This window comes from Sinohyriopsis cumingii, chromosome 15 (genome assembly GCF_028554795.1).
Source record: "Sinohyriopsis cumingii isolate HCF-2022 chromosome 15, ASM2855479v2, whole genome shotgun sequence".
NCBI lineage: Eukaryota > Metazoa > Mollusca > Bivalvia > Unionida > Unionidae > Sinohyriopsis > Sinohyriopsis cumingii.
The window spans coordinates 48,014,640-48,030,063 of NC_142975.1; the positions used below are offsets into that span (position 1 = coordinate 48,014,640).

The 15,424-nt window shown below is 39.6% G+C and overlaps 1 protein-coding gene across 4 annotated transcripts in view; it reads right to left on the bottom strand.

The window, feature by feature from the left end:
- The window catches only part of LOC149781752 (G protein-coupled receptor 157-like), a 94,458-nt gene that overhangs the window by 61,946 nt on the left and 17,088 nt on the right, over positions 1-15,424 (bottom strand). For 3 of the 4 annotated variants that reach the window (XR_016414780.1, XM_089935875.1, XM_089935873.1), the window contains exon 1: positions 11,141-11,466. The exons of the other annotated variant lie outside the window; for it this stretch is intronic. The gene's annotated coding sequence lies outside the window, so the exon portion shown is untranslated. Of the gene's footprint in view, positions 1-11,140; positions 11,467-15,424 lie in introns of those variants that run through there. 4 annotated transcript variants of the gene reach the window in all.

The following is a 15,424-nucleotide window of genomic DNA, read 5'->3' on the forward strand; positions in this document are numbered from 1 at the left end:
TTTCGAGAATAGTTTAGTCAAGGAGGGATACCAAGCCAAATATGGTTCCCTATTTAATAAAAAGCAATCTTTTGGAGCCCTAAAAAAAGTCTGTTTTTTCTGTTAGAAGGTAACACGTCTCTCTTTTGCTTTCACGTTCTTTCCCGCACTCCTAGTCACATGATTCTTGATATCAGGAAATGCGTAGCCATGATGGGCGGTAATGTAAGCAGCGGCTTCTACCAGTTGACTGAGGGGGGTATCCAGTGTAGGTTTGTCTGTAGAATTGGGGAAGAACTCTGACCCCTAATCCCATTGAGAAGGTCTTGGTTTAAAGTTGTCTAGAGATCTGTAGGCAACGTATTGTATGGCTCTAATAAACTGCCCTGCTATGTTGACGTCATACAATGCTTGATCTAGCCCCATTTCGGTGTACTTTTCAACGAGGGTCAGCGTCCCCCTCCTCCTCCTCAACCGCCTCAATTTCTTTTTCTGGTTCTGATACTAATTCTTCAGATAGTTTCAAATCCGCCGCTATGGTGTCTGTCGCTGTTATTGTTGTTGTGGTTGTTATTTCAGCTGAGATTGCCTGTAGTATCGGAGTGAGAAAAGAACGTAGTGCCTCCGATAATTACATTTGAGTTTGCCATACCGTTTGTCTAAGATAATTGGACCTTTGTTTTGCCACCACTCTTTCCGGGACGGGTTGTTTGTTAGGTATAGTCGGCTGTTGACTAGATGTTATTTGTGTTCTCGAGGTGGGTGGAGTGCTAACTGGCAGAAACCGTAAAGTAGGCAAACGACGTCAAAGAAGTCAAAGTACGTTGGAAAGGATATCCGACCAGTTATCATTCTTGGATCGACGCTTCGCACGTCATCGACTATAAAAAGAAGTGACCATCATTCCCTTTCACACAGATTCAGCTACTGCGATCACTCCTTCACCCAATTCTTCTCTGCAAGATTTACAAAAACAACCCTTGTGGGTGTAGTGTGGAGAACGTGTGCCTAAAACGCAGATCGTCTTTTTCTGCCAAATCTTCGTGGTGTATTGTGTCATCGGGGCAGCCATCGCCAATTTGAGTTTGCAACAAGGAGACAAACAATTGTGGACCATTGTATTGAGCAGTTACATCGATTACCTGCTTCCCAATCCCTCCCTGAAATTCTCCTCGAACGGGAACCACGGGAACCTTGTGTCCAGTGTCAGTGCCAGCCACCACTCCAACAACAACTCCATTTTGGGCGGAGACACTCCTCTGACTTCCAGTATCGCCTCGGAGAGCCACAAAACTCTGGAATTATGAGCAATAACAGCCAATTTTACTTAACCTTACCCAGTGACAGTTCCATGGAGGTGTTTCCCAACAACACGTTGTGCTGTTACACGGCCAAATTACCTCAAGCCATCCCCTTAGATCACGAAGCCCATTGGGAAGTGGCTTTAGTGGAAATCATTCACCCAACACAAATCAAAAACATCACCGAAAAGCAAAACACTTTCGAGGTGGAAATCCTGAATGCCCAATTGGAGGAAGAAATCAACAAAATCGGGTTTTTAGGGGACACAGGAGCAGCCAGCAATCCAGCCTTCATTATCTACACCTTGAAAATTCCTTCAGGTTATTATTTTAGTGGTGAACATTTGGTGGACACTATTGCGGACAGGTTCAACTTAGCCTTTGGCAAAGCACTGAACAGAGCCAAAAAAAGTGTGAAGATTATGTACCATAAAGTGGCTCATCGTCTCGTGATCAAATTTCAAGATACGGACACATTGTCCCTCAGGTTCAATGGTAGTTTGTTTGAAATTTTGGGTGGACATGCAGAAATGGTCGCAAACAATATGAGCCCCAAGATCAAAAGTAATATGGATTTTTACAGAGCTTTTGGAAACCCGGTAGAACTGAACCAAGGACTTAATTTGATCTTTGTGTATTCCGATGTGGTGGAGTACAACGTGGTGGGACACACCTCTGTGCCGTTACTGCGTGTCATTCCTTTCAAAGTGGATAGTACCACAAACAATGACCAGGAAGGTGCAAACACCTATCACGTACACCGTGAATTTGTACATCCTCACTATTTACCCGTCAGTAAGTCGTATTTAGACACTGTCAACATTGCTATAAAAGGAGATCTGGGACAAAATATTCCCTTCTCCAAAGGGAAAGTTACAGTGAAACTCCATTTTCGAAAACGGTTCTCTAACGAATTGTAAGTCAAGACAGCGACGAGTGACATTTTCACCCTATAAAATCCGGCCAGATCCGTGTGGAATTTCAGTTTGCAGAAAATCTACGCGCAGATAATACGGTGAACGTCCTCCTGTATGCTGAATTGGACAATACGATATAAGCCAACAGTTTGAGAGAAGTCATTCTACACTATTAGAAGTCATGGAAGACTTTTATCAATGTTTGTATAGTAGGGATTCTTTGGACATGGAATGTGAAGATCCTGTGGAAGGAGAACCCCAAGACAAAGACGAAGAAGTCATCATGATGAAGTCCAGATGGCCAGAACAAGAATCACATATAGTTTCCTGTTATGCTATAGTCTTGACAGAAAAAAATTAAGGAATTGATCAAGAAAGATTGCTATGGATGTCATAACGATCATCCCAGTCAAATTCAACACGATAAATGCTAATGCTGAGTCAAGAAGAAAAATTGGACGAATATCTGGACGAAGCTTGGAGTCTCATCTCGGAAGAAGACGTGTTACAACAGTGGTATAAAGGCTTGCGTGAACATTGTTGTCCTCCATTAACAACTCAAGAGATCCATCGCATCGAAGCTCTGTTGGATCAGAGTTGGGAGACAAGGCGAAGAAAACGATTACTTGTCAGACATTTTCAAGCAGAAAGTCAGGATCGAATTGATGACTTAAGAAAAAAAACAAAAAATGGATACCTGAGAACTTTATTACCTTTTGAACCACAGTTCGTATACGGCTTCTTGGAATCCTGTCGTCTGTGCTAAAGATGAACTTCCTCATCGCAAACCTAAAGACCATCAAGCTTACGTGATCAACACGGACGACAGTCATCTCCCAGGAACCCACTGGGTAGCCGTCTACTTTCCTCAAGAAGGATGTGTGGAATAATTCGATTCGTACGGATTGCCCCCTTTGGAAGACGATATCATCGACTTTATGAGAAGAAATGCTCAAACCACCCGATTCAATAATGTGAAATTACAAGGCACAGATTCCTTGGTGTGTGGACAGTACTGTGTGTATTTTCTGCATCATCGCAGCCTGGGCTATTCCTTAGAACATTTAGTGACTCATTTCGATCCTCGTTCTTCTGCTAGAAACGATGTGAAAGTAGATCGATGGTTTTGTGACCATTATGCTTATCTTTTGTCTCAAGCTAGGAAACGTAGTGTCCATCAATGGCCTAATGATTTCCAACAGTGGAAATCACAATTTCATTCACAACGTTGTCAGCCCTGTTTAAAGTAGAGTGTGAATTAAAAAAACGTTTGGTATTTGAAAAAAATGTTTGATGTTATAGTGTTAGATTATTGTTAAAAAAATGTTAGAGTTGTTTGTTAGCATGAATAAAAAATGTTGTGTTTTGAAGAAAAAAATGCCTTTGTGGTTTGTTTGGCTATAGGAATGTTGAATTGATGCTCTTTGACTTCTTTCTATCCCTCCCATAACACTATTTGAACGTTCCGGCTCGAAAACCGTGTAGCAATGTTTTCCTTCACGTCCGCCCTTTGACAATACAAACGGGGAAGTCTCCAGTCTGCCCATCCATTGTTAACTTATCTTCCTACGAAGATGTGCTCAAGATTAGCCAAGTTGAACGAAGCCTATGTGAATTTGCATAGGGTCATGACAAGTCTGATACCGAGACCTGAAGAGATAGACAATATCATAATGTTGAAAGTCACTGAAGACCTGAAAGAAGAGCTCTTCAAGGAGGAATTCAAGAAGGAGAAAGAAGAATGGATGGAGAAGTACAGACTTCATAAACGGCAGAGAGAGAGCAGCAACAGCAGCAGCATGAACCTGACAGAGGCTTTGTCGATTGTCGTATCGACACCAAAGAGTTCTTCTTCTCTTTTCCGAAGAAGCAGACCTTATCCTGTGAGAAAGCCTGTCGTCAGAGGAGGCCGCCATCTTATAACCTAAGCGATCGCCATAGCTTCAAGTTCCCAAAAAATTTCAGGGCTACCCCATACTCTCGAAAAGAAATAACATTCCATTGCCTATGATATGTTAGTCAGTTAGAAGAAAAAATACAGAAGTGAGTCTATCAGCACATGATTTCTTTATCTTGGTTAGAAAGTGTGACTCTAAGTTGTTCGTTTCCGTCGATTATCAAAATTTTAAAAATAGTAATATTCTGTAAAAAAGTGAGTGAATGTTTCTTTTAGGTGTGTGCGTTTTTTTTTTTTTTGTTTTTTTTTGTTGGTGATAATATGGATAATGTAAGTTCGGGTACAACGAAATTAAAATAATTAGGCCCAGAACTCGGTGTGGAGGGAAGAAATATACGCAACAGCAGCGGGAGCAAGAAATGCAGACCTAGCCAGTTAGCATTGAGGCATTCTGCGTTTGACAATGCCTTTGATGTCGTACAAGTCGTCTTTTTTGGTGACACGACTTGATTTGAAATAAGTACGGGCTAGCGTTTTGGTGAGTACTTAACATCCATGGCTGTCTTGCTGAGCACCTTTTTCCTCCTTTACCACGCTCGGACAGAAAAATGAGTGTGTGGTGAGACAATTCCCACTCATGTGTAAAGCCTTTCAGTCAGGTTGTTAAGGACTAGTTAGTCCTACACCTGAGTGGCTAAATTTAAAAATAGTCTGTGAGTACATAAAAGCCTGGGGGATGAGGCTCTCTTTCCTTCCCCAGGAGTAATTAAAAATCACGCGGTGCGTTATTAAACCAGTGATACATGCTCCATTAGAGCGAAAATCACTTTAATTCAAGTAAGCAAGCAAGCAAGCAAGTTCGGGTACCGTCTCTAGCACTCTTGATGACACGAACTGTCTGGGTTATTTTCTTTCTTGCAAGCCCCTATGTTCCACTTCTGTTTGTGATAATAACTTGTGATACTTCACATTTCCTAAAGTGGAAATCTTTACAAGCCGTACAAAATACAAAACTTATATGACTTTGGCTTTTGACACTTGCACAGACTCTTCACTTTATAAGTGTCACGAGAAAATTGTATATCCAAGTTTTTACCATTTTCAAAAACACGCACACACTTGCAGCTTGACCAGAAATATGTACATCTTGTTTTGTGGATAAGTCACAGACAAGTCCAAGCATATATAGGTGGTTATGAACGTTAGGAATATCCCCTCATTTTTTCAGAAATATCAAAGCTTGTATGTGCATTTTCCCTTTTCCACTCTATATTAGTGCTTAGATTTGTTCCAAAAAAAAGAAAAAAGAAACGAAATAATTTTGAAGAAAAAAAACAACTGAATTTTGAATTCAGGTTTCTCTCTGTTTATAATTTTTTTCAAGTTGATGGTGCATGACAGAGTACATTCGCCTACCTTTCCAAAGTGAGAGGCATTTCTTCACATGTCATTGCCTTTGTTAAATTCGGTTTCATTGGTTAGTTATCGTTAATCTTTAATTTTTTTCATGCATTTCTTTTTGATAGAAGATTTAAGGCTTTCTATTGTTGTAACGGTATTTATGTTGTTTAGTCTGTTGATGAAATTATCTATAGCAAAGTGCTTAAGATTTTTCAGCTTTTTTTATTATTTCAAGCCCTACAAAAGGAGACCAAGTTTGTGTTCAAAGACGATTGAAACTCTAAATTACACAGGCGTGAAGGAAAAACATCGTTGTGTTTAATCTAATCATGCTTGCCGTATCTCTTTGTGTTTTAGAGGTCATATTTCTTCTTAAGTAAATACATGCATCAATAGACAGACAGATTGGGTCATCATCCTTGAGTTTCACTGTACTTTCGGTTCTTTACTTCATACAAACCCCAAATTTATTGGTTTGAAAAAAAAAGATAACATGCCCCTCAATACTGTAACACGTTTGTTCTGATTCTACCGATGTGAGTGTGAGTGTTTATGTCGAAATGTTTAAGTGAGATATAAAAAAATGGTCAGCTTGAAAACGCGAACCAATACTGTGACGCTCAGTATTTTGATGTGGTAAGAGGAAATGGTACAACACACACACACACACAAAGAGGGCTTGTAAGTTCACATTTCAGTGTCTGCACTGTAATGGTAACAACGCAAGAACATAGGGATTATTATGCCACACAGTCCTAGAACAAAACAATGCATCACCCGTTGTAAGCCATTTCATTGGCTATACTTATTTTCTTACCGCGTTCGCTTCGAATTGACTTGAGTAGCTATTCAGACAGTGACGAGAATGGCCATGCTTTACTGGGTCTATCCTATAGGCGATTTATATAAAAAAAATATTTTTAAAAATTAAACTAATGCACGAACAATCGTACCATGGGCGATCCCATGGAAATTGTGTCCGTCTTATTGCAAAATACATCAACATTTAATTTAACCGTGCAGATCGCTAAATAAACCTCTGATCATACACATTTTGAAAAGTGTTGTGTGACACGGATCGCCATTGTCGTTTGGTGTCTGCTTTCTTCTTCGAAAAGAGATCGTTTCGTCTTGACTATAAAAATTTAATTTGACTAAGTCTTACGCACTACTTGAACTCATACATTTACGTTGTAGGTGTAAGCCGTCGTTCTCAGTTTTCTGGAAGTTCGTTTTTGCGTTTCTCAGATGTGATACTATTTTTTATGGACCGAACGAAATTTCTTTTGGCGTGAATCAGGACTCGTGGTTTTGTGGCAGAAATGGAGAGCATTGATTAAAGCCCAGTTATGTCGTCTTCGAAATCGCTGACACGGATTTGAACTAACACTTCAGGTTTTGTGTGAGGCGATACGGTACATCATTGCCTTTTACTTCCTCAATGAAATCGTTTCATCTTATTGCAAAATTACATTTGACTAGGTTTCATACGCAGCAGGTCTCTGTATATAAGGAGAGTGTCTTAGCGTCAGAGTATTCATTCCGCTCTCAAACGATCAAAGATGGAAGAGTCAGCACAGATCGACCTGCTGGTCAAATATTTGCTAAAAGTCATACGAAAGCATAATTGACATGCGAAAGTGGCAACAAAACTTACTCTTTTGGTCGTTGATTTGATGAGAGTCATACGAAAGTGTGTAAGTGCTAATGAAGTTTGCTATATCTGCAAAGGTAAATGGGTATTTGTCTCCAGAATACCTGCTTCGTCTAAGAAAGAGAGACAAAAGTCAAGATACCTAATATCGTTGTCAGGAGAAAGGACACTGGAATTCAGAGTGCCCTACGAGAAAAGAGAATAAACAAAAACAAGACGAAACAGAGAAGAGGGATTCAGAAGAAGAAGAAATTGAAGATGATGAAGAACTTGTGCCAGTAAAGACATGGAAATGGAAAAATTGACAATGTGAGCCGATGCGTTGGCCCTGATGTGAAATTTCATACTACCTTCTAAAAGAGAATAGACCAGAAAGAACACATACGTGTCTCTTGGTCTTGACATTGTATAATAAGGATGGCGTGTTTTGTTTTCTACTCACACTTTATGAAATTGTGCCCTTTCACCTATCTCTATCCCTCTGGATCATGTTTTAGTTAGAATTGAAATGGAAGGATGTTTTCCTTCACGCACGCTCTTTAGGCATGCAAGTCGGTAAACAATAGTCAGTCTATTCCTCCATTATTTTGTGTCTTGATGTTTCCTAAATCACACACTGATGCCATAAAATAACGGGTTAAATGGGTTTTGTAGTGTTGGGAGTGGGGTGGGGTGGGGTGGGGTGGGGTGTAGGTGTTTGGCAGAGTTGGTCATTGCAGGTGAGGGCTTAGGTGCTTTCAAAAAACTTTTACTTCTTCACTCTGTGTTGATAGTATATTTGGGGTTTGTATTCGTTCGCGTACGTTTGTGTGGATAGTTTATTTGGGGTTTGTATCATCTCCCTTCTGTGTTGATAGTATATTTGGGGTTTGTATGCGTTCGCGTACGTTTGTGTGGATAGTTTATTTGGGGTTTGTATCATCTCCCTTCTGTGTTGATAGTATATTTGGGGTTTGTTTTCTCCTCTTCCCTCTGTATGTGTGTGTGTGTGTGTGTATGTGTGTATGTGTGTGTGTGTGTGTGTGTGTCTGCGCGCGTACGTTGTGTGGGTGTGTGTATTGGTCTCTGTTTGTCCGTATAAAACTCACTTTATCCCTATCAGATACACTCTACCTACCTACCTGCAGTAGCGTGCATTCAGGTCAGCCACTTGCAACACTGTTGATATTTATCCCTAGTGTTCAGTACAGTGACGTCACTGACGCTGGAAATTTCGAGACTATAAATATCGACTTGGGGATTTCCACATTTTGTAGCTATACATATATACTAGAATTCATAAACAGGAACGTCACTCAAGCTGAGGCTATAAAAAGATAGTGGGATTTTCCAAAGGAAAAACCCACAAGTTGGAGCTATAAATAGATAGTGGGATTTCATAGGAATTTCAGCTGATTATAGATACATAGGTATTTATCGACGATCGTCACAGAAGTTGATATTGTAAGTAGTTACTAATTTTATCTATTTTATAGTGTGTGTGTTTATGTGTGTGTGTGTGAGTATGTCTGCGCGCGTACGTTGTGTGTTTCTGTGTGTGTGTGTGTGTGTGTGTGAGAGAGAGTATGTGTGTGTGTGTGAGTATGTCGGCGCGCGTACGTTGTGTGTGTGTGTGTTTGTGTGTTTGTGTGTGTGTGTGTGTGTGTCTGCGCGCGTACGTTGTGTGTGTCTATTGGTCTCTGTTTGTCCGTATAAAACTCACTTTATCCCTATCAGATACACTCTACCTACCTACCTGCAGTAGCGCGTATTCAGGTCAGCCACTTGCAACACTGTTGATATTTTATCCCTAGTGTTCAGTACAGTGACGTCACTGACGCTGGAAATTTCGAGACTATAAATATCGACTTGGGGATTTCCACATTTTGTAGCTATACATATATACTAGAATTCATAAACAGGAACGTCACTCAAGCTGAGGCTATAAAAAGATAGTGGGATTTTCCAAAGGAAAAACCCACAAGTTGGAGCTATAAATAAATAGTGGGATTTCATAGGAATTTCAGCTGATTATAGATACATAGGTATTTATCGACGATCGTCACAGAAGTTGATATTGTAAGTAGTTACTAATTTTATTTATTTTATAGTGTGTGTTTATGTGTGTGTGTGTGAGTATGTCTGCGCGCGTACGTTGTGTGTTTCTATGTGTGTATGTGTGTGTGTGTGTGTGAGAGAGTATGTGTGTGTGTGTGTGTGTATGTCGGCGCGCGTACGTTGTGTGTGTGTGTGTGTTTGTGTGTTTGTGTGTGTGTGTGTGTGTGTGTACTTTGTGTGTGTCTATTGGTCTCTGTTTGTCCGTATAAAACTCACTTTATCCCTATCAGATACACTCTACCTACCTACCTGCAGTAGCGCGTATTCAGGTCAGCCACTTGCAACACTGTTGATATTTTATCCCTAGTGTTCAGTACAGTGACGTCACTGACGCTGGAAATTTCGAGACTATAAATATCGACTTGGGGATTTCCACATTTTGTAGCTATACATATATACTAGAATTCATAAACAGGAACGTCACTCAAGCTGAGGCTATAAAAAGATAGTGGGATTTTCCAAAGGAAAAACCCACAAGTTGGAGCTATAAATAGATAGTGGGATTTCATAGGAATTTCAGCTGATTATAGATACATAGGTATTTATCGACGATCGTCACAAAATGGAACGAAAAAATTGAAAAAGAAGAAAATGAGAAGAGGAAGAAAGAAGAGGAGGAGGAAGAGAAGAAAGAAGAGGAAGAGAGGAAAGAAGAGGAGGAGAAAAAAAGAAGAAAAAGAGTATAGGAGATAAAATAAGAACTTGGTGGAGAAAAAGAAGAAATTAGAAGCAGAAGAAAACCCAAAGGCCCTTTTCAGGGCCCCCATATTTCTCGAAAAGAGATAGCCTTTCCATTGCCTACCCCTTTTTTTAAAAATTTTTTTTAAAAAATCCCATGTTAAATTCCCCTTGTCCGTAGAGTGACCCACGATTTATCGCCATGTTAAATTCCCCTTGTCCGTAAAGTGACCCACGATTTTTTGCCATGTTAATTCCCCTTGTCCGTAATCTGACCCACGATTTTTCGCCATGTTAAATTTCCATTGTCCGTAAACTGACCCAGGGGTGTTTTTAATGCTAATTCCCATTGTCCGTAAAGTGCCCCCCTTCACTACTTACTTGATACGTTATTTAGTGGCCATGTTGTTAGAGAAATTAACTTAATTCATGCACTGTTTTTCTAAGCGTCATGCAAAGAAAGTTAACTCTAACAGAAGAATGTTGAACCCAACATGCACAATGTAATCACAGGAGTGTGTAAGACGTTATTAAACTGTATAGGTCATATGATTGGCTAAAGAAAATGTAGACACACACAAACAAACCGTCACTTGTCACTTGTTACCTATCAAAATTGAATCTGAGAGCCAAATGGCCTCAACCCTAAGGGGCCACAAAACTCTGAAAATAATTAAAAAAAATACCTCCTTGTGTACTTTTCTATGGGCCTTAAATACTCTAAGTGGCCCGGGGATCTCTCAACCTCTGAAGGGGCAGGTATGTATGTGTGTAACTATAATTTCAGATAATTCGATGCCATTTTCCAAAATAATATATCTTTTTGTATAACTCTGTCTATGAATTTGAGATGGATTTCACTATGAATCAGGGGTTCCAGCAGAATTATTCTCGAGGGTGGGGTGTAAGCAAACCTATAGTGGTCAGCTCTTACGTTTAACGGATGTAGGCCAAAACATATTTAGAGGTGAAGTGGGGGGGGGGGGTATAATTGTGCGCAAAGGGGGAGTTATTAACATGCAAGCATCAATACCGTCTCAGGTGTCCATTGATTACAGTACATACATGAAATCAGCAACCAACCGGGTTTAAAGATTGTTATGTACATGTCCATGACAGGGCCCTCGTGTTTACAACAGACTGTCTTTTGTGTAATCTAACATAACAGCTATGTTTACATTTTTATCACGTAGTCTAACATCAATAATGAACTTACCAAAATATACTGTAGTTATCCATTGCGGCCACGTTAAGATATATCCGAGTGAAACCGAAACCGGATATAAAAGTTCAACGACAAAGCTTTCTATATAAATTTTTTTTAAAGTATGTATATTGGATTTACGGTATGTCTGATGTCGATCTTTGTATGAATCTGATAAAAAACTCACAAATGGCGAGGTTAAAGATACTGTAATTCATAAGCTTTGACAGTTTCACAGTCAAGAAGATGGTATGTTTGACTATGGTTGTATATCTGTTTACTTCAATAATTTGCCTCGAGTGTCCGTCAGGTATTCTCTGAGACCGTCTGACGCATTAACCAATAGTCATGCAAAGGAAAGGCGATCGGTTGGGAGTACTGATGACTATTCGAGTCATCTCCCTTGCTTTGACAGAGAATACAGTTTCTGGTTTGGTTTGGCAATGTGGAGTATAACCAATGCCAGTGCAAGGATATTGTGCGCCCTATGCGAAGCCAAATTTAAGAAGTTCCGATGTTTTCCAAAACCGATCATTTGTGTTTAGGCATTATGGGATTGCGAACTACAAGCAAGATTTGCATACTACCGAAATTGAAGAGTTTTACAACGCGCAAAACTATGCAACTCCGAAAATGAAGATTTTGCAACGAAAGTGCTCTAATAATCATCGGCAACATTACCCTCTATTAAAACACACCTTTCTGAAATAACTGTGCCTATTCTTTTAGGTACATCCAAGATATAAATAGTTAATGGAGAAACCCTACGGACAAAGGGATTTTAATGTTAAATTTGATCGTTTGTAATACTGTTAGACCAGCAAGTTGTTCTCCACCTTTTAAATAAAAAAAATAGAAAAAAAGGTGGAGAACAACTTGCTGGTCTATAATACTGTACGGGATGAATACTCTACGGACAAGAGAAATCTAACATAGGGAATGTGTACTGACAATGTATTGGGACTGTATAGAGACAATAGGAATTTAACAAGGTTGACGTCACGGTACTGGGCATTGGGGAAATTTTGGTAACAATGTTGTAAGGAGCTGACCTCAATCGCGAAGAACAGTGTTGCAAGGGGGCTGACCCAAATACTCTAGGGACAAACAAAATAGAGACATGGTTAGGACATTGACATACATAAACAAACAAACAACTATACAACCGACTAAAATATATTTAAACAAAAAAGAATAGGCATCATTTCCAGACATATTAGTGGCACTAAAAAGGGTCATTGGGCTTGTTCTTGTTCTACTGTCTCTCTTTTCTTCTTGTTTTCCACCAGTTTCTTATATTCTTCACTAAATTTGTCTTCGTCCTCTTATCATTATTTTCTTCCTCTTCCTCTTTCTCCTTGTCCTCTTTTTTCTCTTTTCATTTTCTTCCTCTTTCATTAATCTTTCGTTATATCTTCTCATCTGTTCTTTTTCCTCCTGATCCTTTTTTTCTTCCCCTGTTTGATGAGTTCCTTTAGTCTTTCTTTTGCCTTCCTCAAAGTGTTGAGTGTGGGGACTATAAAAGCCATACTCCAACCTAACTAGCATTTCCTCTACCTTCCCCAAATCATCCAGTACGCCTTGCAACTTCTGTAACTTCTCTAAGATATTGTTAGCTATCTCTAACTGTTTAATGTTGAATGATACGATTGACGAGCTCTATGCGTGATATACCTAAAGCATGGACGTGAAGGAAAACATCCCCTCACACTAACTATACATATCACATACCAAAAAATCCATAGAGAAAATAGCGCTAGCCTAAAATAAATTTTGTCAAATAACACATTATTACCAACAAATAACTTTATCCTTCCCAACCATCACATATTAAAGAAGGAAAGCTTTTCTTAATATAAAAAAACAACACCATCACCTAAAATACACCAGTCATGTGAGTTAGTGTTTTCATACAAAACAAACACTCATTAGTGTAAAGACTTGCGTTTTTGTTAAGGGAAAGACAAATACGCGCACACGCACACACACACACACACACACACACACACACACTAATATTATTGACGACTTGATCAGTTTCTCTTTTCAAAAGATTTATCCTAAGAAGGACTGTTTTTTTCTAAAATCCAAATACACCTGGTTAATGCCTGAAGCTCCCAGGAAAGGTACCAAACACGCAACGGTGGCTCCAATCGTTCTTCCAATTTATGTGTGTGGTTGGGAGCGCAGATGGTTGACGAGTGTCTTCATCATCCCAATTCTCACTTTGACGGATAGTGAAGACTTCCCTCCTTCGTCTATTCCACGACCGTGGATGATGTGTCCTTCTTACCTCCTACCGATGCTGAGGATCCCACTGTTACCTCTGCCTTTCCAATTCTTTCAATCTTAGGGACCATTGGTATTGGTAGTGGTAGTATTGGTGGTGGCTGACGTTGTGGAGGTGACTGTATCCTCACCGCAGGTTTGACTTCACATGTTTGCCTAAGGATAACTTGAGGCAAGATGTCCTTCCCATTTCCTCCTCCTCTTCTTTCTTTTTCTGTTCCTGCTCTTCTATAGTGGCTTCTTCCTGGATCGCCTCTATAGCCAGCTCATCCAGCAAGCGGCGAGCATACTCCAGGTGCATTTGGAGTTTCAACAGTTTGGAAATTCTGCTCATTTTGGATGTTGACAAGACAACGATGGGTAGCCATACTGACGAAGGTTCCGCTTTATATCCCTGAAGCACGAAGTGAAGGAACACACACCCTTACACGAAAACTAACAATACATACACAACAACCAAAACATGGACCGCGCGGGCCTACAAGAAACTTTCATATTCATTTTTTTTCCTAAAGACACATTTTATTATCATTCACACATACAACCATAAAACACACACACACACACAGACACAGACACACACACACACACACGCACACACACACACACACACACACACACACATTCTATCTTACAAACCCAGGTAAGCGAAGTGTCTGTAGACACACTTCTATCCCATTACTTACAAACTTACTCACAGACCAACACACAAATACATACAAGCTTAGCAAAAGAGTAGTATGTCTTTTCTAGAGTTTTGGGGTAGCTCTAAAAAGGACTGTTTTGTTTGTTAAGAGTTTTGGCAATCTCTCTTACGCCTGATATTAAAGCAAGTTCTCCGACGGGATACGATCTACTTCTTCGGAAGGAGAAGGAAAACTCATTAGTGTCCGCTCTAAAGTCAACAAAGCTTCTTTGTGGCTCCTGCTGCTGTTGTTGCTTCTGATGCTGTTGCTGCTGCTTCTGAAATCTATACTTCTCTGTCCACTCTTCTTGCTCCTTTTTAATTTCTTCTCTAAACACCTCTTCTATAAGGTCTTATGCAGCTTAAATCATCCTGACATTTTCTATCTCTTCAGGCTTTGGCATCATGTATTGCCTGACATAATGTAAATGGACAAGGGCTTATTTCAGCTTACCTAGTTTTGAAGACATATTCACGAGTTGACGAGTCAACAATAGATGGCCAGACATGAGATCGCACCGTTTTATATTATAAAGCGCGGACGCGATAGACAACATCCCTGCGGTTTTTTGTTCGGAGCGCTATAGCTCATCTAATGTAGAGGGATAGAGAGAAGTGAAACAGCATATATCTTTATACACTTTTCATATTTTAAAACAAACCACATACAACCTTTTGGTAAATAAAACTTTATTCAACCAACAAACAATCAACAAATAAGTAACATCAACACAACTTTTTCAAATAATATTTTTTGACAAGGTCGGCAATATTGTGAAGACACGTTAGACTTTCTCTTATGGAGGTCTTTTGGCCATTGATGTACACTACGTTTCCTAGCTAAAGACAAGATATATCCATAATGGCCACAAAACCAGCTATCTCCTTTTTGATCGTTTCTAGAAGAGTCACGATAAAAAAAAAAATCACTAAATGTTCTAAAGAATATCCAAGACTGCGTTGATGAAAACAATACACACAATATTGTCCAGAGACCATGGAATATGTGACTTGTAATTTCGCATTATTGAGTCGCGTCGTCTGGGCATTTCTTCCGATGAAGTCGATGATTTCGTCATCCAAAGGCGGCAATCTATACGAATCAAAATACTCCATATCGTGTGGAAAGTAGAAGGCCACTCAGTGAGTTCTTAGGAGATGAACGTAGTCCGTGTTGATCACATAAGCTTGATGGTCTCAAGATTCGATATGAGGACGTTTATCTTTAGCGCACACCACAGGATTCCAAGAAGCGGTGTACGAACTATTTTATAAAAGGTAATAAAGTTCCCAGGTAATATTATTTTTCTTGTTTAACAGGT